This window comes from Adiantum capillus-veneris, chromosome 30 (assembly GCF_014529385.1).
Source record: "Adiantum capillus-veneris isolate H3 chromosome 30, ASM1452938v2, whole genome shotgun sequence".
NCBI lineage: Eukaryota > Viridiplantae > Streptophyta > Polypodiopsida > Polypodiales > Pteridaceae > Adiantum > Adiantum capillus-veneris.
Genome location: NC_140960.1, coordinates 75,319,564 through 75,343,719, shown reverse-complemented (window position 1 = coordinate 75,343,719; position 24,156 = coordinate 75,319,564). Strand labels below are relative to the sequence as shown.

General features: G+C 46.3%; 1 pseudogene; it reads left to right on the top strand.

The window, feature by feature from the left end:
* Positions 1 to 2,796: 2,796 nt before the first annotated feature.
* The window catches only part of LOC147418223 (uncharacterized), a 90,090-nt pseudogene continuing 68,730 nt past the window's right edge, over positions 2,797 to 24,156 (top strand).

Here is a 24,156-nt window from a genome sequence, read left to right as displayed (position 1 = left end):
CTTTCTAGTGCCGGAGGAGAAGGAACAGCCTAAGGCAACAGAGGCGGCAACATGTAATTCAAGTATTGTTGAAAGCTCTGCAGAACTGGGAGATTCTACTGAGGATGCCAATGTAACAAGGAACAGGCGAAACGCAGCCAAACGTTCCGAAACGGCGTTCCGGACGAGTCTCGCTCTCGAAACGGTTGGGAATGGAACGCCGTTCCAGAACGAGGTGTAACCAGAAGGGTGGTCCAAAACGTGGGGAATGGGGTGGAACAGGAGACGGATTGGCAGAACACGGGGCGGAACGGACAAAATTAGGCATTTGGGGGTAAAAAAGTAGGCATTTTGGGGCAGATTTGGGGGACATATTTGGGGCAGTTTGAGGGCAGATTTGGGACTAGGCTTAATGGAGGTAATTCAAGCCTTACTTTAGTCGACCGTTCCGCCCCCCCCTCCTCCCCGTTCTCATCTCGTTCTAGACCCTCCTGTTCCCGTTCGTCCCGGGTAACTTTGGAGGGTGCTCTGAGAGAATGTCACGAAGCTCGTCAAGGAGAGATTGCAGATACTCTGTGGAATCCAAAAACGCATCTTGCTCTGTCTATTCTTTGGAGGACTGGTATGCTTTCAGAAAAGCACACGATTGAAGCTTTGATATCACTGTGATGGGGACGGGTACTATGTGCCGATTGAAAAGAACAGACTGAGACAGACGTTTAGCACTTCAAACAATTGAACGAAAAGACTTTACACAGGACACAAAGTGGCAGAGTTCCAGCCCGAGACTGCAATGGCCCCAAATGATGGCGCCCGTTTCGGTATTTCTTTATATTGCTTCAACAGGATACAACTCCGTGGCTATGCTCTACTTCTCCAAGCGGTAGAATCCTAGAGAGAGAGCCCACAACACATATTTAAAGGCCCTTGGCCTGCACAAAAGTAGTTACATGGAATGCAGTAGTTCTAAAAGCATCTGGTCCAAAAGCAATCACTCAGAGGGCTGTCCGTATAACTCTACCACGTCATCAGCAGCTAGCGCAATTTTTGGAACGTCTGTATAGCTGCCTCGTCATTAGTTTTTACGCAAGTTAGGGTAGTGTGTGTGTGCGCGCTTTATTTTTAAGGATTTAGGTCCCTCGGCCAATTCCATAAGTTGTTGGGGGTTAGGATTTTCAATCCTTACCCAATTTATTATTTGGGCCACTCGGCGATGATATGCAAGTTGGTAAATCCCTCTAGGGCTTAGGCCCCTCGGCCGGGATCTACAGGTTGGCTAGGGTTAGGCTCAGGGAGTCCTTACCCTCTGGATCTTCAGTGGCCTAACATGTCAGCAGTTTGTGACAAAGCTTGCTGTTTTTTCCTACGTTCTGTTTGGGCTGATTTGGGTATGTGTAGGCTATGCCTTGTCTACAACTTCCCCATCTTCTACGCTTGTTTACCCCGACCCCTCTTCATCGAGGGGAACCCCGTACAGGATTAACGACATGGAGCATTGCTGGATTGCTTTGGTTTTCACAGATGGAGTTCTGCCATGGTTTCTCGCAAGGGGAGCAAGCATGCGGCTTTTGGATTCAAAGGAGGAAACATCTTTTTCGTCCTTCTTTAGTGATAGAATTGTTTGGACAACAGTGGGATCTTCTTCAACACTTGGGGAGCGGTTTCCTATGGCTGTGTTTCTTCAAGGAGAGGGATTGGCTGATTGTTGGATCTTTTGCAAATGCACATTTTTTCTTGGAGTTGTTGATAGAGTTATCCCTATGTAGGACTTTACGTAGGCTGATATGGACTTCCAGCCTTCTCTTGCACATGCAAATGTGGATTTTCAGCCCGTCCCGAAAGAGGGGTAGCAAGTTGATGACTCAGTTGCACCTTTGTACCAAGTTGCGGATTTTGGATGACAAAGGTGGATTACTTTCCTCCTAGAGAGAGTAGGACCTGCAAGGCAAGGTAGTCGAACTGCTTGTGAGCGGAGCTTGCAAGATCAATTGCCTTGCTTGTACAGCCTGTGTGTCCACATGCCATACAAAGAGCGCCTGTGTGTCCACCTGCCGGGCATGTATTGCTACCTCAGGCTAGCAATTCAGCAAGCACCTCTCCACCTCGGCCAACAACCGAAGCTCCTTGCCAATCATCAAGCTGCTTCAGCTCCTCAAGGATGGTTTGCTTAGCCAGAAATTGGTGACAACACGCCTACTTGTATAGGTGCAAATATGTGCCTAGAATTTGTGAAGGTTGACTTTGGCTTCTTTTGGCATATAAGAAATAAAGTGAGTAGAGGCCATCACTAAAATGAAACTTGGTGCATTAGGTGGTTAAAATGGTTTTGTAACAGCTTAAATTATCTCCTTGCTTGGACTTGGCAATTTTGTACTCACAGTTTCAACCTTTTTCAAGTAGTTATTTACACATCCCCCTCACCTAGTTATCAGACATGCGGGATATTCAGCTATTGTGGCAAGATCAAGTTAATGTATTCTTCTAGCTTAAATAACCGCGTAGAAAGGCTAAGAATGTGTAACTGTCAATTGAGAGATCTATTTCTTTCAACTTATTTCTTGTGAATGTATATGTTTATATTATATTTATTTAATTTAGTAAGCTGATCTTGTTAAAGAGCATTGGATAGTAAAGTGTCTTACTTTTCTCAAGCAATCGACCGATGCATATAGCCTTGGAACATCACCAAAGACAAGTCTGTTCTCATGGGGCAGCAAATCATCTCCACAAAGAACCAACAAGAGGCGGCACAAATTTCCATCTACAGAGACTTTATGTGACAAAGAGGGTGGTGATGATGGACAGTACTGGTCGCGAATGAGTACTTCTCCTAAGACTATCCTACCTTCATCAAACCACCATCTCTCCATTGATGGCATAACTGAGGAGCCCTATTTAGGCAATGGATCTGAAGACATCCGTCCCATATCATTCCTCTCCTGCCTTCAAGAGAAGAAGAGAAGACTCAAATCAGTATAGAGACTTCTGGACAGTGTAGTTGGATGCAAGAAACATTCAATGGTACGAATTGTAATCAATTGATCTTTTGAAGAAGTTAAACTCAAGACTTGGAAAAAATTTATATAGAACTTTGGAACTTCAGGTGTCAATGTGATGGCTGGAGTGGGACTGCTATCATGCCCATATGCGGTGAAGGAGGGTGGGTGGGGGGGAATGGCAGTGTTGGTGCTATTTGCTCTTATATGTTGCTACACGGGTCACCTTTTGCGCAAATGCATGGACAGTCAACCCCTCGGCATACTTACCACGTACCCAGACATTGGACATCTTGCACTTGGCAAGATGGGTCGCACAATTGTGTCGGTACGTTTGCCATTTTATTTGACTGCGATCTCCATATTTGGTAAAAATAATGACACAAACTACTAATGGTGTTTTGTTGTTTGCAGATGGTTCTCTATGCCGAGCTCTATGTAAGTTCCCAACCCATTGTTAAAGGTCAATTCTTGATAATTGAAAAAGTACATAATTATCCCACTTATATTATGATGATTATTGCAAACGATAATGCAGGCGTATGGTGTGGAGTTTCTCATACTAGAGGGAGACAGCTTTTTCCAAACTATCGGTTTACAATGGCTGGAATGGACATTGGCTCATATGCGATCTTTGCTATTTATCCTACAATGGTGATCCTGCCCACTGTGTGGTTGGAAAACCTCAATTGGCTCTCTGCTCTTTCGTGTGAGTATCCAAGAAATATATGCATGGATAGTTTTTCCTGCACATTGTCAATGCTGTTGTTGCGTGTGTACAAAGTTGTGTACGTCTGCGCGCTCAACATGAGTGGTGTAGGTGTGTGTGTGAGTCTATAATTATTTTTAATTTTTTGGTTGGTAGTCATGGGAGTCGTAACAACAAGCCTGGTGATGGTCCTCGTGGTTTAGAGGGAGCTGTTGACGGAGTTGGTTTCACCAAAACAACCAGCATCGTGAATTGGCGAGACCTTCCCTTGGCACTGGGTGTTTATTGTTTTTGCCACTGAGTCGATATATCACGGTTCTCTTGATAAGGTGTCTCTCTCTCTCTCTCTCTCTCTCTCTCTCTCTCTCTCTCTCGCTAAGTGTGTGTATATGTAAGTATGTAGGTATCTATATATATAGATATGTATGTGTGTAGGTGTACATTGTATGTGCTTTAATTATAGCCTTCATTTGAAAACATATCAACAACCACCAAAAAGATATTAACACCACCGTCTGATAGTACTTCTTAGAGAGAAACAATAATTATTCATGACAAAATGTTAAGCTCAATCAAATAATATCATGAGACTTTAATCAATGCATGAGTTCTTGATTGTGAATAGCTAGTAAGAGTACACACTCTTACATATACATGCATACATAAGCGTGAGTGCACGCTTACACTATATATTTCCATTTGAAGACTATAATTAAAGCACATACAATGTTAAGGAAAGTTGTGTTTTTCTTTACCTCGAGTTGATTTTGTCCCTGTTTTTGTAGCTTTACCTTGTGCTTCCTCTCCTATTTTACAATGTCAGTGGTGGAATTTCGCATGTTTGGAGATGAGACACTATCCCAAATAACATTGAACCTGTTGAAGACCAACAAAGCTGTTACCATATACATGTGGTAGTGATGTGTCTGAACACACTAGGACCGCCGGGGCATTTTTCCCCTCTTTAGGAGGTTTTTTCCCCCGTGCATTGTATATACGCCCATCACTCTAGGGCTATCTATCTTTCCATTGCACACCAAGTAACACACTCGCTATTGTGTGCCTTGAGCTTCCTTCGTCTTCTCCAAGCTGTGTGTGTTTCTCTGCAACCGTAATTCTAACAATTGGTATCAGAGCAGGTCACGTCCTCCCGGGCTTAGTCGCCAGCTGCTCCAGCACACGCCTGCTCACTTTCTCCGATTTCAATGAGCTTTGGCGAGCGTTCGTAGGTCGATTTGGGCTCAATTCGGCCTCTGTTTCCACTACAAGCAGTACTGCACAGGCTATTTCGTCATTTTGTGCATAATTTCTGTCAGTGCCGTTTTCTGCATAACAGATGCCTTATAGTCTTCTACGGTTTGTGCTATATAGCATAGGTTGTTCCCGCTCCATTTCTCCTATTTTCGGGCAGTTTTCACATCAGGTGCAGCATTTACCATGGCTGACAACAACAACAGAGATGTGTTCAAGATGTTTGCTGCTGAGGACAGGTTGGATGGGGACAACTACCCTATGTGGGCTTATATGATGCAACATGTTCTTGTGTCAAAGGGTGTCTGGAACATTGTGCAGGGCATTGATGTACGTCCTGGTTCTGAGGATGTAGGCGATGTTGAGGATGTTGCAGGTCTTGCTGCAAGGATTGCAACTGTTAGAGTTGTTTTGCCTACGGCAAAACAAGCTCGTTGGGATGTTAAGGATGCGCAGGCTCATGCATTGATTGCGTTGTCTGTGAAGCGCACCATTGTTCCTCACATCCGTTTAGCAAAATCTGCAAAACAGGCTTGGGATGTTTTAGCAGGTCTTTATGCAAGCCGCAATGAGGCTAAAATTGCTTTGCTGCATAAAGAGCTGGAATAGAAGATTATGCATGAGGAAGATGATATGGACACTTTCCTTGCTAGTGTCAAGGATATCAATGAGCAGCTTATTTCTGCAGGTGAAGTCATTTCAGACAGTTCCCTTGTGCAGATTGTTCTTGATGCCTTACCAGATTCCTACCAGACTTTTGCTAGTACTTGGAGACTTATGACCCAAGGAAATCCTGAAGTTGTCAAGTTTCATGCATTATGCACATTGCTGTTGCAAGAGTCACTTTCCAGAAAAAATAGGACTAGACAGCGTGCAGTTGAACATGCTTTTATCGCTTCTCAAAGAAAGGGTGGTGACAGTAATGCAGCCACTTCTTATGGTTCTGATGCGAGTGGCAAAAATTTTGTTCCTAATGCTTCTGCTGGCAGCACTTCGTCTGGCAATTCTGGTGATAAGGGAAAAAAGAAGATGCGTTGCCATTATCGTAAAGCCAATGATCACTTGATCAAGTCGTGTCCTAAGTTGAAGGCCAAAGAGGCTAAGAAGAAAGAGGGTGGTTCCACTACAAATGCTGGTTCCACTACAAATGGAGCCATTGTTGAGTCTTCTGTGAAAGGAGACTGTAATGCTGATGTTGATGCAGAATGGGCTTTTAGTGCAGAGTGCACTTACAATCTTGTTGTCCATGATGCATGCTTGTCAGTTGCTGCAGATTCACATGTGTGGTATTTTGACAGTGGTGCTACAAAGCACATTACCTCACATCGTGAATTGTTTACCTCTCTTGAGTCTGTCCCTCATGGGAATTCAGTCACTTGTGCCAACAACGCCTCTTATCCAATTCAGGGAGTTGGAAAGATTGTGCTTATTGCTGCTAATGGCAGTTCTTTCACACTTGTTGATGCACTTTATGTACCTGGGATCAAGAAGAATCTCTTGTCTGTATCCGCACTTTGCTAGACTTGGACTTGTAGTCAAATTTGTGGATGACAGATGTACAGTTCATGATCTCAGTTTTGGTGATGAAATTGTTGCATCTAGGCTTTTGTGCCGTGGGCTGTATAAGCTCACTTTGTATGACAAGTGTGGACAAAATTTTGCAAATGCTATTGCAGATTCAAGGGCTATTTCAGATGCAAAACTTTGGTATGCACGTTTTGGTCATCTGAAGTTTGCCAGTTTGCTGCGTTTGCAGAAATCTGATATGGTTGCTTCTTTGCCACCTCTTGAAGCACCTGTCAAACATGTTTGTGAAGGCTGTATTTTGGGTAAGATGCAGCGTTCTAAGTTTCCAAAGGATGGTTCAGTTCGGGCCACATGCAGGTTGCAGCTTGTGCATAGTGATGTTTGTGGGCCCATGCAAACTCCTTCCTTGGGCAATTACCTATACGTCGTGACTTTCATTGATGATTACTCTAGGCATGCATGGGTATTTCCGCTTAAAGCGAAGTCCGAAGTTTTTATGTGCTTCAAACAATTTCTGGCTATGGCTGAAAATGTCTCGAAATGTACTATGGGCACCCTCCGTTCTGATCGAGGGGGGGAGTATATGTCTCATGAATTTAATGCATTACTGGCTAGTCGTGGGATAAAACACCAATGTACAGTGCCTTATACACCTCAGCAAAATGGTGTTGCTGAGAGGAAAAACAGGTCACTGACGGAAATGGCACGATGTATGGTCAAAAGTCAAGCTTTGCCGCATTCTTTTTGGCTTGAGGCCATTATGTGTGCCACTTATGTACTTAACAGGTGTCCTACGAAAGCTTTGCAGTCTATTACTCCATATGAAGAGTCTATTACTCCATATGAAGCATGGCATGATAGAAAACCTTCTATTGAGCACATGCATGTTTTTGGCTGTTTGCCATATGCTTTGGTGCCACAAGTGCAGCGCAGAAAATTGGATGATAAGGCTGTCAAATGTATTTTTGTTGGTTATAGTGCTGAAAGCAAAGGTTATAGGTTGTATCATCCGCAAACAAAACGTATTCTAGTTTCTCGGGATGTAGTGTTTGTGGAAGATTCTGTTCAGCCCTTGCTGTCATGTACTAGAGACAGTAATGTAAGCTCACAGGACATTTATGACACTTTGTTGCCTCTTTTCAGTGGTGGAAATACGAATGTAAGTTCCAATGAGGCAAATGTACAGCCTATGGGGGTTTCTGAAAATGTTCTAGATCAGCCTATTACTGATGCAGATGTACATGATGTACTTGATGAGGAATGGGCTGAATGAGCAGGCTAGAGGTATGCCAAAATGGCTGGTGCACACTTTGCGTGACAGTAAATTGGATGCACCTTTGTCTAGTCGTACTCGTTCAGGCTCTCGCCATGCATCTTATGCATCAGATTGATATGCTTTGGCTGTGTCTAGCTTACATGATGTTGAGGAGCCTCTGACTTTTGATGAAGCACAAAATTCAAAAAATTGGATGGCTGCCATGCAATCAGAATATGATGCACTTATAGAAAATGACACATGGACTTTATGTGATTTGCCTCTTGGCAAAAAGGCCATTGGTACAAAGTGGGTTTACAAGTTGAAACGCAAGCCGGATGGTGAGATCGATCGCCATAAGGCTCGACTTGTTGCAAAAGGTTATGCACAGCAAAAAGACATAGATTATGAAGAGACTTTTTCTCCCACTTGTCGTATGACTACTGTGCGTTTTCTATGTGCATTGGCAGCTCATTTTGGTTGGGATGTACATCAATCAGACATTGTTACTGCTTTCTTGAATGGTGACATATTTGAGGACGTTTATGTAACGCAGCCTCACGGTTTTGTCATAAAAGGACAAGAGGACAAAGTGTGCAGATGTAAAAAGGCTTTGTATGGGTTGAAGCAATCTCCTCGTACTTGGTATGAGAAAGCTGACACTCATTTGGTTAAACGAGGCTTTCGTAACAGTCCAACAGAAAGCACATTGTATGTAAAGCGTGAGGATGATGTACTTCTCATTGTGGTTCTTTATGTTGATGATTTGCTGATCACTGGACCAAATGAGAGACACGTTGCTGAATTTAAGGCTGATTTGAATGCTACTTTCAAGATGAAAGATTTGGGGCTGTTGCATCATTATTTGGGTATACAGTTTAAGCAGTGTGATGGTGGTATTGCCTTGTGTCAGAAAAGTTACATAGAGACATTGCTATGTAAGTTTGGACTTGAGGATTGCAAACCTATTGCCACTCCCATGGAAATAGGTTTGAAGTTGAGTCTACATGATGCTGGTGATCCTGCTGATGTCACTCTTTACCAAACAACTGTTGGCTGCCTCATTTATGTATGCAACACGAGGCCTGATATTCAGTTTGCAGTCTCACAGGTCAGCAGATTTATGCATAGCCCAGGGTCCAAGCATTGGCAGGCTATCAAGAGGATTTTCCGCTACCTTAGTGGCACTTTACATCTTGGCTTGTTTTATCCCAAGGGGGGATCATTGCCGCCAGACTTACATGCTTTTTCGGACTCAGATTGGGCTGGTTGTTTTGACACGCGAGTGTCCACAAGTGGTTTTTGTTTCATGCTTGGCAGTTCATGTATATCATGGTTGAGCAAGAAGCAACCTACTGTGGCCACTTCGAGTTGTGAGGCTGAGTACAGGGTAGTCTTCACAGCTACGGTTGAGTGTGTATGGCTCAGACGCCTTATGGCTGATTTGGGTGTTGGACAGGACACTGCCAACACTATCTACACTGACAGTCAGAGCGCATTGGCAGTTGCGAGGAACCCAGTTTTTCATGCTCGCACAAAGCACATTGAGGTGCATTACCACTATGTTAGGGAGAGGCTCTCAGCAGGAGAGATCAGCTTGGCTTATGTGCCAACACAGGACAACCTTGCAGATCTTTTCACAAAGGCATTGTCTCGTGAGAAGCTTGAAGCTTTCCGCAAAGCTTTGGGCTTACTCTCCTTTGTGGACTGATCCTGTCCTCAGGGCATGGCACTTCCCTTTACTCATGTGCCAGCTCTCGTTCACCGCATCACTCCAGAGGGGATTTGTTACCATATACATGTGGTAGTGATGTGTGTGAACACACTAGGACCGCCGGGGCATTTTTTCCCTCTTTAGGAGGTTTTTTCCCCCGTGCATTGTATATACGCCCATCACTCTAGGGCTATCTATCTTTCCATTGCACACCAAGTAACACACTCTCTATTGTGTGCCTTGAGCTTCCTTCGTCTTCTCCAAGCTGTGTGTGTTTCTCTGCAACCCTAATTCCAACAAAAGCAACCTACTTCGCCCTATTCCTAACAGTAAGTAGCTCCTTAGGTAGATACACAATTAAGTGTTTACTTCTCTTCCTTAGCTTATACATTAAAGGCAGGCCATTTAAAATGATTTAACATTTCTTATACTTGCTTGTTTTGTGTATACAGATTTTGAACCCGTTGACAAAATATCCTTTAAATCTGAGCATTTTTCTTTGATGCTTACCTTAAGCTTGTACAATTATTGAATTGAATGTATCCCTTGACCTTAGCACACATTTGCTCTTTTTATAACCCCAATTGTAGATGGGATAGAAGAGCTCATACCTACGGAGAGTCTTGGACCTTGCCAAAAAAAAGCATTAAAGATGACACTGCGAACACTCCTTGTCATTTCCAATTTGTGTGTAGCAACTTTGGTGCCTTTTTCGGTGAGTATATGTTTGTGAAATTTTAGTTACTTTCTTTCTCTACGTTTGAGTAATCTTATTCACTGTTTTTGGCAGGATATATGATGTCGTTCATTGGTTTAGTCCTCACTAGCCTTGTGGTGAGTTTTTTTGCTATCACACCTTTAGCATGCTTCATTTGGATTAATGTGTATGCCCACGTGCTTGTTTCAATTTTGTTTTTATACTTTAGACTTACATCAACATCAAACAGTCCTTGATTAAGATTAATGTGTATGAAAGTGTGTGGTTTTAAGGTCCTATAGAATTGCTCGCTGCCCCCCCCCCCCCCCCCCCCCCCCCCCCCCCCTCTTTTCGTGCTACTTCCCTCTCCCCCTGCCTAGCGCTGCTCCCCCCTCACGTCCCAGCCCTCGCCTTGCTTCGGCCCCGCATCTCTGCCCTCACCCGTCCGAACCTATGCCCTACCTCAGCCTGCACCCCATCCCGCCCAGTAACCCTCGCAGCATGTACACCCCAACCCCCCCTCCCCCCCCCCCCCAACTCTCTCCTCCCTCGCCAGTAGCCGGTAGGCTACCTTCAACACTTCCGTGGCCCTCATTATCGTTTTCGCCTTCCTCTTTCCAGCAGCAAACACATAATGGCGGCCCCTGCTCCACCTCATAGGGACTCCACAGAAGCCCCCTCGTCTTACACTGGGGAGCTGACCCTTTGACTTGGTGTAAGGTGTAGCGGAATGAATGTTGAACTTTGCTCAAGATGAGTGCTCCGAACTGTGCTCAAGGTTCCTTTTACTTAGCCAAGGGAGAGCCTTCCGTGCTTTAATGAGAAAGTGCAATGGACACAAACAAAGTGAATGAACGCTGTGAATGAAGGTGCATGAGTCTGAGAGATAGAGAGAGAAGAGAATACGACATCGGGAAGTTTTCAAACCCTCCTCCAAGGGCCCCACTCTCGATGGCGAGAGCGGTCTACTTATGATTGCACAAATCTCTACAATGCTTGGACTTGCCAACGATGTCGACGACTATGAGGACGACGGCGAGACGGGCTGAAATCTGAAAATGCTAAAGGCTGAAATCTGCAAATCTTTATCTGCTGAATTCTGACTCTATGTCGGTGACGATGTCGATGACGACGATGCGACGACGATGCGCTGAAAACGCAGATGCTGAAATCTGCGTTTTCCGGGCTGAATCTGCAAACTTCGCAGGATCTGACCATGCGGCGAGGATCTACTGCGGAAAGGTGAGATCTGCGAGGTTCGGGGGTTCTACTGCGGAGTCTGACTGCTGAAATCTGAAAACGCTGATGCTAACTGAGGTTCTGTCGCTAGGACTGATCTGCTGTCGTGAAGTGGTTCTGCTGTGTCTGCTAATGCCGAAGCTGCTCTGCAATGCAAAAATGCCAAGGCTGATCTGTCTTGCAAAAAATGCTAGCTTTGATGTTGTGTTGCAAAAATGCTAGGCCATGCTGGGGGTCCTGCTCAGAAGGTGCCTGTTGAGCAAGGTGCTCCTGCTGCCTCTTCTGCCAGAAAGTGCTAGCTCTGGTTTGCTTATATATTATCTTAGCAAAATTGCCCTACCTAGTTCCCAACAAAAGTCACTTAATAAACAAGTGAAAAATGTCAAAAATAGGGAAAATAGGTTTAATGCACTGGAAAATTCCCCTGATGGATTCTGATGGGAATGCTGATGATCATGCTGTGTGCAACCAGAGGATATGCATCTACTCTACGTGACTGGTCATGCACGGTCTGCGAATAGACTCACAAAAGTGCCAGATCACTTCCTACTCTAGACTAACTTGACTGAACTGAACCCTGGTCATGTTGTAGCTTGTCCACGGACACATAGGGTTGGATGTGTCACATGACATCCCCTCTTTTTCAAAGTGAGGTATTGGTACCGAACTGTATGGTGTCGAGGGAGATCGCCCCAACAACATACGGAATCCTCGAAAGGACTCTTCACCGGCCCACTCTGATGTGTGGGTCATGCGATACTTGAACTTCATAAAGGTCTGCAAAGTCTTCTTCTTTGGACTGCACCGAAAGCAACGTAAAGTCATCTTCAATGCTTCCACTTTGTCTAGAATCATGCGTCTACCTTCTTCAAGAATCTCCGAGGATGAAAATTTTTGAAACCACTTCCAACACAAAAACATGAACATACCCATTCCACGTAAAGTGACTAGAAAAATTCTATTCTTTCGAAAAAACTGTGCATGCAACGGAGATGAACATAGAGACGGAGTGCCAAACCGTTCATCAAACACATGCAAACAATGAGATCGAATCTTGTCGTGCTGATCTAAATCAATCAACTGTACTTCATGTGAGGGTTCTTAAGATCTAGGCTCGAAAGCCAAGATCAGTTCTTCGTGTTTGATCGAATCTTCCTGTGGGGGTTCTGTGGACCTCGAGTCAAAAGCCAAGATCGGTTCCTCGTGATTGATCGAATCTGCAATGAGGTTAGCTTCACTAGAAAAAGTATCGACTAACACATCATCCTTGTGAACAATCACGTCATCTTCATGCAAATCATCATGCTTGTGAGAAATCACATCTTGATCATCATGCAAATCATCATGCTTGTCATTGTCATTCAAATCATCATGCTTATCATTATTAGGCAATTCATCATGCTTATCATCATGCAAATCTTGTGAGTCATACTTTGGAGAAGAAGAGACTGAGAGAGTCTCCTTTTCCCGATTCTCTTGCATCTGTGCCTGCACTTGAGAAAAGAGTCGCAACATCTCTTTCATGTGTCGGTCGTTCATTTATTTTCTTGCTTTGTTCTAGCGATCAAATTTTGCTTGTCTTTCTTTGGTTTCGAATCGTGCTTCACGCTCTATGGCTGCCACTCTCTCTTCGTATTTACGCTCAATTTCTGCTTTTCTTGCTTCCCGTTCGAACTTCCTTGCTTCGCGTTCTAAATTGCTGTCCATAAACATCTACTCCAACTCCTCCATAGGAGTTAGTGCAATCCGTGGCGTAGATGGGGAAAGGGGAGGGTCGGAAAAACCTCCTGGTGGGGAAAATTCTTCTTCGCCACTCCCATGCTCATCACCTCCATGCGAAGTATCCATTCCGCTTCGGTTAATGACCATTCTGAAGTCGTGGGTTCTTGTGGTCTTGGGTTCTGAAGTTCACCAGGAACTTGGGTTCTTGTGGGTCTTGGGTTCTTGGGTTCTTGAGGTTCTTGGGGGTCTTGAGGTTCTTGAGGTTCTTGGGGTTCTTGAGGTTCTTGCGAGTCTTGGGGTTCTTGAGGTTATTCTTTCGCTTGCAATTTGTGTTAGAGAAGGATCTTCTCTTCACCCGAGTTTTGCTCTTTTCCGCGGGTGCATCCCTTGGCGGCCTTGCGTTCACACCAAGGTTGCTTTTTTCCACCTCACGTCGATTGGCCGGTTGCTAAGTGCACGGTCTGCTGTCAATGAGTGAAAAGAGGCACAAGGGGAGGCTGGACAAGCCCTTCTTTCTTGGGTTTCCTGTCACTCTTCAAAAACACGATTAGGATCGACACGCCCAAGAGGACTTGGGTTACGTGCGACCGCAACAAGCAAAAAAAAATTATGTGGTTCTTGTGGTTCTTTCCTTGAGTGATACAGAACACTGCCAAAGCTCTGATACCAATGTAAGGTGCAGCGGAATGAATGTTGAACTTTGCTCAAGATGAGTGCTCCGAACTATGCTCAAGGTTCCTTTTACTTAGGGAAGGGAGAGCCTTCCGTGCTTTAATGAGAAAGTGCAATGGACACAAACAAAGTGAATGAACGTTGTGAATGAAGGTGCATGAGTCTGAGAGATAGAGAGAGAAGAGAATACGACACCGGGAAGTTGTCAAACCCTCCTCCAAGGGCCCCACTCTCGATGGCGAGAGCAGTCTATTTATGATTGCACAAATCTGTACAATGCTTGGACTTGCCGACGATGTCGATGACTATGAGGACGACGACGAGACGGGCCAAAATCTGAAAATGCTAAAGGCTGAAATCTGCAAATCTTTATCTGCTGAATTCTGACTCTATGTCGGTGACGATGTCGATGACGATGATGCGACGACAATGCGGTGAAACGCAGATGCTGAAATCTGCATTTTCCGGGCTGAATCTGCAAACTTTGCAGGATCTGATCATGCGGCGAGGATCTGCTACGAAAAGGTGAGATCTGCGAGGTTCGGGGATTGTACTGCGGAATTTGACTGCTGAAAACTGAAAACGCTGAATGTAACTGAGGTTCCATCGCGATGAATCTGCAAAACGCTGAGTTGCTTTGCTGATGCAAAAACGCTAGGGCTGATTTCTGCTGCTAGGGGAAATCTACTAACGCTAGGGCTGATCTGCTGTCGTGAAGTGGTTCTGCTGTGTTTGCTAATGTCGAAGCTTCTCTGCAATGCAAAAATGCCAAGGCTGATCTGTCTTGCAAAAAACGCTAGCTTTGATGCTGTGTTGCAAAAACGCTAGGCCATGCTGGGGGGTCCTACTGAGAAGGTGCCTGTTGAGCAAGCCTCTCCCCCTGCCTAGCGCTGCTCCCCCTCGCGCCCCAGCCCTCGCCTTGCTTCAGCCCCGTATCTCTACCCTCGCCCGTCCGAACCTGTGCCCTACCTCAGCCTGCACCCCATCCCGCCCAGTAACCCTCGCAGCATCTGCACCCCAACCCCCCCAACACCCCCCCCCCTCCAACTCTCTCCTCCCTTGCCAGTAGCCGGTAGGCTGCCTGCAACACTTCGGTGGCCCTCATCATAGTTTTTGCCTTCCTCTTTCCAGCAGAGCAGACACATAATGGCGGCCCCTGCTCCACCTCATAGGGACTCCACAGTGTAGCGCGGATAATGTGTCGTGCTCTCTACAATGTGGGTGCCCCTCAGTGCAATGTGCGTGACAATCTCACTCAAACGAATGGAAACTCTCTCAAACAGAATGAAACACAGAAACAATGGATAACAGCAGAGACACAATAGTGGACCAGAACATGTGGACTCGACTAGCTCAAAGAACCATGTACAGACTCTGGTGTGGCAGCACACTCAGCTCCAGCCCAGGACTCACAGGTACAAATGGGGTGTCGAGGCTTAGATGTGCAGGGATGGTGAAGCAGTGCTTTGTGTAAGACTCACTCTAGACGACTACGTACAAGATCCGAGGTGAAGAAGATGATAACATCACCAACCGCTACTACTCATATGTACTACCATAAAGAGCCACCAACGGCTCATAATATCAGCCATGTGGTGACCTGGCCACGAGGTCCACTAGACCACCGTCGGTAGGTACCTTGCCACGTGTCACTCCCTAGACCAAAGGTCTGTCCAGAGGGTCCGTCCAGTGTGAACCAGACCCAGTGTAGCCAACTGTCCAACTGTCTGCCCTGTGAAGTGACACTGTAGCCCTGCTACAGATTGCCCGCCACAAGACCGCTCACCGTCTCGGTGAGAGGAAATACTGAAAAAACTGTGAAAGAAAACCATTAGGTACTGCATTTGTACATCCTTCTTGAAGCAGGTTCTAGGCCCAAAAATGGAGTTTAAACACACTGCACTGCTTGCAAATTTTTAATCCTTTGGAGAAGCGGGACGCAGTATGATTTCATAATCCAAGAATCCCAATTGGCAAAACATAATAAAGCTCCACCGTAGGAAGTAGGTCACCGGTAGCTCTTCAACCAATCGCAACCAATTGATATCAAATGTTTAGCTCTGACAAATGAAGTGTGCCTTAAGCATTGTCCTACAAGTTTTGTTTGCCACTCAGACTTTTCAGGCTTCTTCTTTTGCTGCTTCACCCGTGAGTACGCAAAGACTCCAGCCAAAGCAATACCAGTGCCAATGCCATTGATGGGGAAACAGGGGTCCTGAAGAAAAGAACAGAGGTAACAATGACCACCAGTCGCTTCACGCAATTGCCTACTAATTGAGTTTGAGGTGAAACCCTCTGCAAAATCATGTATGAGACCTGCTGATATGCATGAAAACAGATGGCAGCAAGTAGAGCACAAACTGCCAAAACTTTTACATCTAGTCCCGCTGACTGAAGATATGTAGGTGTGAATTTCACTCCTATCTACCTACCTACAGGTGCTCTCTCAATACAGGGAATGAACACAAAATACACTGCTTCTAGGCTGCTTGTTTGGGCTGTGCATTATTTTGGAGAGAGTATCCCATTAGGGAGAGGGGATAGGTAGGGGCGAGGGGGAAAGGGGGTGGGTAGGGGCGAGGGGGGGTTGGGTAGGGGCGAGAGGGAGTGAGGGGGTGGGTAGGGGCGAGGGTAGGGAGGGGTGGGTAGGGGCAAGAGGGAGTGAGGGGGTGGGTAGGGGCGAGGGTGAGTGGTTAGGGGCGAGAGGGGGTGGGTAGGGGGAGGACGAGGGGATGAGGGGGAGGGACTAGGGCGAGGGGGAGGGACTTAGGGCGAGGGCGAGGGTAGTGAGGGGGACTAGACGAGGGGGAGGGTAGGACGAGGGCGAGGGGGAGAGGGGGGAGGGAGGGTGAGGGACTAGGGCGAGGGGAAGGGTAAGGCGAGGGGTAGTGAGGGGAAGAGGGGGAGAGGGGGATAGGGTAGATAGGTGCAAATAATGAGCACGCAGCTACCATGAGCAATACAGCGATCATGATCTTAGAATTCATCTTACAGGACGGGCTCTGTGAAGGGAGTTTGCTATACTCAAAGGAGAGCTTTGTTATGGTCGGAGAAGCAGACACCAAAGGTGTTTGTAGAGGAGATTTCTTATTGCTTCTATATTTCTTCATAGGCTCAGGTGGCTCATTTGGTGTAGTTACTGTGGCACCATTTGAAGAGGGTGTATCTTCATGTAAAGAGTGAATAGAGACTCCATAACAAGGCATAGATTTGGTAGCCTCTAACCACTCCAACAGATCTTCATCTGACCCTTCAGGTGTAGTAGGCTGTTCTTGTTCAGGTTTGGTTTCCATTGACAAAGAAACTTGCTGCACCACGGGATCCATACCACCTTCTAAGAGAATGGGTTGCATCAAGGAGCCAGAAGTATGTATCCACATAGCGTCGTTTCCCCAATCATGAAGTGCTTTAGTGTGTCGCAGCCATGGTCTTCCAATGAGCAAAGGAAATCTGCCCTCAACCTGGGGAAGACGAACCACAACAAAATCCAAGTTAAAAGTAAAGTCTTGTACCTACAGAGGCACATTGTCCACTATTCCCACTGGGTAGACTGTCCGCTGGTCGGCCAATGTAATTGTGAAGGGAGCAGGGCGAGTAGGTTGTAGACCTAGAGCTAACATAGTGAACTCGGGCATCAGGTTGATGCTAGATCCACCATCCACTATCACTCCTGAGAATTGTCGACCCAAAATGGACACTGTCAGGCGAGGGCTTCTATAATCAGTGAGTGGAGCAGCAGGATTGGATATTATATAGGACTTTGACGGTCGCACTGGGAGGTGCCCGCCACTAGGACCTGCTCCAGGGTAAAGTGACTGAATAACTGCAAGGGTGTCACTTCTGAAACTTGCATCTAGCCGCAACATGTCATAGAGGGACACTTGTTGGAAAGTGTTCTTCAAGACTATCTCTGCTGTATGCTTCGCTTTTTCTACCTGTTGTTGTTCCTCTAGTACTTTGATCTTTTGTAAGTCAGCAACTGCTTCTAAGAAAGCCCCATCAATATCGGAGAGCATAGTAAAAGATCCTTTCTTAGCACTAGGGGATGGCATGTCAGCTGTTGGAGGAGGTGTAGGCATTGGGGAGGAAAGGGCTATGCCTGTTGGAAGATTGAGACCGAGGGCTGCCCTCTGAGCTCGTGTGAGGACACCAGCTGGCTCCTCTACCAGCTGCAACTTGTCTTGAGAGGCAATCATATGGGCAGAAAGGGGTGGCTTGGGGTTGGTACTAACTGCTATCAAATTGATCTTGGGAAAGGTGAATTCAGGTTGGCTCTGACTTGGGCTCGCAGAGGTAGAGGCGCGTTGTTTTGGACAATCCTTAGTGTAGTGATCCTGAGCCTCAGGGCAAAGTTGGCACGGAGAAGAGCCTTCTGGCAGAGGGCATTTGCTCTGATAATGCCCATACTCTCCGCATCTGTAGCAGAGTATGGGCCGATTGGAAGGACGAAACGGGGGACGAGGTGGTTGCTGCATGGAGTTGGAGGCTGAAGTGTAGAAGCTCTGAGGGGTTGAGGTGGCATTAGCATTATAAAAACTTTGAGTCGGGAAAGTACTTGACATACCTTGGACAACATGGGTATTGAGCAAAGGTGGCATGTAGTTGGGATGGCTGTAGTGGGAAACCATGTTTGATGCTGGTGCTAATCCCTGTTGGAGAGTAGGACCAAGACTTTGTTGTATTTTGTGCAATCCCTTTATATAGTAGCAATCCTTATCTTCATGACCCGATTTTTCACAGAAGTGGCAATAAGAGCGAAGGGGACAGTCTTGTGGAGGGTGTCCTGGAGAGCGGCATGAACTACACCATACCATAGCCTTAGTCTCCTGCTGAGACCTGAGCTCTTCTAACTCTCTTTTAAGTTGATCATAAGCCTCTTGATGTGGAGGCTTCTCCTATCTGAGAGAGAAGGATCTCTCTTCGTGAAGGGCCCGCTGTAACTTTAGGGGTTCGAGTTCCCTTCTTAAAGAAGTCAAGGGGTCTGATGGACTGTCCATGAGTACAGGGGCAGTATCTAACTGAAGAGAGTCACTGAATTGCCTTCTTGCTCCCTCTATTCTAGTAGCAGTAGCAACAAAATCCTCCAGATTGGCTTCAGGACGGAGACTTTCTCTGAGCTTTTGTTGAGAAGTCTTAGGCAAAGCCTTCTCTACCCACTTCCTCACCATGAATTCCCCTGGCTGCTGAGGCAGCTTGGCGACCAGGGACTTTGTTCTGGTCATGAGCTCTGCAAATGTCTCCTTGGGCTGGAGCAACAGGTTGGCCAACTCATCTAGAATCTTCTCTTGATAATCCCCTGGTTGGAAAGCTTCACAGAACTGCTGTCTTAACATGGTCCAAGTAGTAAAGTGGTTTTCAGCAAACTGACTGTACCATTTATCTGCAAGACCATCCAAGGTGGAAGGGAAGAGCACCAGGTATGCGTCTTCTCTGTTGAGGCCACGACCTCTGCAAAGAGAGACAAACCTCCGAGCATGGTCGTCTGCATCTTCTGCGGAGAGACCTTTAAAGGTAGGGAACTTGATGTTCACCTTTGCCAGAACACTTGTGAGTTCCTCCATGGCCTCTTGCTCCTGAGTCTGTTGCTCACTAGCTTGCTGTAACAAAATGGGGGAGAGCCTTACCGGAGAGGATGTAGAGCCGGTCGAAGGAATGGAGGTAGCAGTATGAGTAGGTATGGGTGATGGGGTTAATATGCTTCTACTAGGCACCAAGGGTTGACGCCGTCTGTGGTAGTACCTCAGAGGACTCAGTAGTGCACTTTGACGCTCCAAAGACCTCCTTCTATGTGTCATGCAGTAACCGCCAACCCCACCAAGCTTTGGGCAAGAAGACCTTCGCTTGGGCAAGACAACCTTCACTTGGCTGAACATTGGTCTAGACTCTACTAGACCAGGGCGAGTGACTAGACCACCTGGCCTGGACCAGGACGAGGAAGGACTAGACCAGGGACGAGAAGAACCAGACCAGGACTAGCACTGGGTGGACCAGGGTGAGAGAGGACCAAACCAACAAGGCGAAAGACTAGACCAGCTAGGTTAAGTTGTCAAGAGACTAGACTAGCTAGGTTGAGCTGTCAATGGGTGAAAGTGGATCAAGCTGCACAGGCGAAGCGAAGAAACCAGCTACTCAACAGAGTGAGACTTCAGTTGAGGTCCCCAGCATGATCGCCAAAATGAGAGCACCTGTAGCGCAGATAATGTGTCGTGCTCTCTACAATGTGGGTGCCCCTCAATGCAATGTGCGTGACAATCTCACTCAAACGAATGGAAACTCTCTCAAACAGAATGAAACATAGAAACAATGGATAACAACAGAGACACAACAGTAGACCAGAACATGTGGACTCGACTAGCTCAAAGAACCATGTACAGACTTTGGCGTGGCAGCACACTCAGCTCCAGCCCAGGACTCACAGGTACAAATGGGGTGTCGAGGCTCAGATGTGCAGGGATGGTGAAGCAGTGCTCTGTGTAAGACTCACTCTAGACGACTACGTACAAGATCCGAGGTGAAGAAGATGATAACATCACCAACCGCTACTACTCATATGTACCACCATAAAGAGCCACCAACGGCTCATAATGTCAGCCATGTGGTGACCTGGCCACGAGGTCCACTAGACCACCGTCGGTAGGTACCCTGCCACGTGTCACTCCCTAGACCAGAGGTCCGTCCAGTGTGAACTAGACCCAGTGTAGCCAACTGTCCAACTGTCTGCCCTGTGAAGTGACACTGTAGCCCTGCTACACACAGAAGCCCCCTCTTCCGACACTGGGAGCCGACCCTTTGACTTGGTGTAAGGTGTAGCGGAATGAATGTTGAACTTTGCTCAAGATGAGTGCTCCGAACTGTGCTCAAGGTTCCTTTTAGTTAGGCAAGGGAGAGCCTTCCGTGCTTTAATGAGAAAGTGCAATGGACACAAACAAAGTGAATGAACACTGTGAATGAAGGTGCATGAGTCTGAGAGATAGAGAGAGAAGAGAATACGACACCAGGAAGTTGTCAAACCCTCCTCCAAGGGCCCCACTCTCGATGGTGAGAGCGATCTTCTTATGATTGCACAAATCTCTACAATGCTTGGACTTGCCGCCTATGTCGACGACTATGAGGACGACGGCGAGACGGGCTGAAATCTGAAAATGCTCAAGGTTGAAATCTGCAAATCTTTATCTGCTGAATTCTGGCTCTATGTCGGTGACGATGTCGATGACGTGCGCTGAAAACGCAGATGCTGAAATCTGCATTTTCCGGGCTGAATCTACAAACTTCGCGGGATTTCACCGTGCGGCAAGGATCTACTGCGGAAAGGTGAGATCTGCGAGGTTCGCGGGTTCTACTGTAGAGTCTGACTGCTGAAAACTGAAAACGCTAATGCTAACTGAGGTTCTGTCGCGATGAATCTGCAAAATGCTGAGTTGCTTTGCTGATGCAAAAACGCTAGGGCTGATTTCTGCTGCTAGGGGAAATCTACTAACACTAGGGCTGATCTGCTATCATGAAGTGGTTCTGCTGTGTCTGCTAATGCCGAAGCTGCTCTGCAATGCAAAAACGCCAAGGCTGATCTGTCTTGCAAAAAACGCTAGCTTTGATGTTGTGTTGCAAAAATGCTAGGCCATGCTGGGGGGTCCTGCAGAGAAGGTGCCTTTTGAGCAAGGTGCTCCTGCTGCCTCTTCTGCCAGAAAGTGCTAGCTCTGGTTTGCTTATATATTATGTTAGCAAAATTGCCCTACCTAGTTCCCAACAAAAGTCACTTAATAAATAAATGAAAAATGTCAAAAATAGGGAAAATAGGTTTAATGCGCTGCAAAATTCCCCTGATGGGAATGCTGATGATCATGCTGTGTGCAACCGGAGGATATGCATCTACTCTATGTGACTGGTCATGCACGGTCTGCGAACAGACTCACAAAAGTGCCAGATCACTTCATACTCTAGACTGACTTGACTGAACTGAACCCTGGTCATGCTGTAGCTTGTCCACGGACACATAGGGTTGGATGTGTCACGTGACATCCCCTCCTTTTCAAAGTGAGGTATTGGTACTGAACTGTATGGTGTCGAGGGAAATCGCCCCAACAACATCGGGAATCCTCGAAAGGACTCTTCGCCGGCCCACTCTGATGTGTGGGTCGTGCGATACTTCAACTTCATAAAGGTCTGCAGAGTCTTCTTCTTTGGGCCGCACCGAAAGCGACATAAAGTCATCTTCAATGCTTCCACTTCGTCTAGAATCATGCGTCTACCTTCTTCAAGAACCTCCGAGGATGAAAATTCCTGAAACCACTTTCAACACAAAAACATGAACATACCCATTCCACGTAAAGTGACTAGAAAAATTCTATTCTTTCGAAAAAACTGTACATGCAACAGAGATGAACATAGAGACGGAGTGCCAAACCGTTCATCAAACACATGCAAACAATGAGATCGAATCTTGTCGTGCTGATCTAAATCAATCAACTGTGGCAATTCACAACGGAAGTGCCTATGATTGATGCTCAATCTTTCTTGTGTTCTTTCTACGACTGTGTCATGCCAAGGGAGAGACATGGAATGTGACTTCCTTGAATGCATACTTTTCATCTTTTCATGAGTAATCCGCATACATCCGTGCTCATTCATGAGTGAATCATGTTCATCGTGCAATATGTGATGCCTATGAAAAGGGATCACATAAGGACGATGACTAAAATACAGTAAACCATCACGAATGAAACACTCGAACAATGCGTGCTGACTAATCATTCGAACACATAATACTTCCTGTGAGGGTTCTTGAGATCTAGGCTCGAAAGCCAAGATCAGTTCTTCGTGTTTGATCGAATCTTCCTGTGGGGGTTCTGTGGACCTCGACTCAAAATCCAAGATCAGTTCCTCGTGATTGATCGAATCTGCAATGAGGTTAGCTTCACTAGAGAAAGTATCGACTAACACATCATCCTTGTGAACAATCATGTCATCTTCATGCAAATCATCATGCTTGTGAGAAATCACATCTTGATCATCATACAAATCATCATGCTTGTCATTGTCATTCAAATCATCATGCTTATCATTATTAGGCAATTTATCATGCTTATCATCATGCAAATCTTGTGTATCATGCTTTGGAGAAGAAGAGACTGAGAGTGTCTCCTTTTCCCGAATCTCTTGCATCAGTGCCTGCACTTGAGAAAAGAGTCGCAACATCTCTTTCATGTGTCGGTCGTTCATTTCTTTTCTTGCTTTGTTCTCGCGATCAAATTCTGCTTGTCTTTCTTTGGTTTCCAATCGTGCTTCGCGCTCTATGGCTGCCACTCTATCTTCGTGTTTACGCTCAATTTCTGCTTTTCTTGCTTCGCGTTGGAACTTCCTTGCTTCGCATTCTAAATTGCTGTCCATAAACATCTGCTCCAACTCCTCCATAGGAGTTAGTGTAATCCGTGGCGTAGATGGGGAAAGGGGAGGGTCGGAAAAACCTCCTGGTGGGGAAAATTCTTCTTCGCCACTCCCATGCTCATCACCTCCATGCGAAGTATCCATTCCTCTTCGGGTAATGACCATTCTGAAGTCGTGGGTTCTTGTGGTCTTGGGTTCTGAAGTTCACGAGGAACTTGGGTTCTTGTGGGTCTTGGGTTCTTGGGTTCTTGGGGGTCTTGAGGTTCTTGAGGTTCTTGAGGGTCTTGGGGTTCTTGAGGTTCTTGCGGGTCTTGGGGTTCTTGAGGTTCTTCTTTCGCTTGCAATTTGTGTTAGAGAAGGATCTTCTCTTCACCCGAGTTTTGCTCTTTTCCGCGGGTGCATCCCTTGGCGGCCTTGCGCTCACACCAAGGTTGCTTTTTTCCACCTCACGTCGATTGGCCGGTTGCTAAGTGCACGGTCTGCTGTCAATGAGTGAAAAGAGGCACAAGGGGAGGCTGGACAAGCCCTTCTTTCTTGGGTTTCCTGTCACTCTTCAAAAACACGATTAGGATCGACACGCCCAAGAGGACTTGGGTTACGTGCGACCGCAACAAGCAAAAAAAAATTATGTGGTTCTTGTGGTTCTTTCCTTGAGTGATACAGAACACTGCCAAAGCTCTGATACCAATGTAAGGTGCAGCGGAATGAATGTTGAACTTTGCTCAAGATGAGTGCTCCGAACTGTGCTCAAGGTTCCTTTTACTTAGGGAAGGGAGAGCCTTCCGTGCTTTAATGAGAAAGTGCAATGGACACAAACAAAGTGAATGAACGCTGTGAATGAAGGTGCATGAGCCTGAGAGATAGAGAGAGAAGAGAATACGACACCGGGAAGTTGTCAAACCCTCCTCCAAGGGCCCCCCTCTCGATGGCGAGAGCGGTCTACTTCTGATTGCGCAAATCTCTACAATGCTTGGACTTGCCGACGATGTCGACGACTATGAGGACGACGACGAG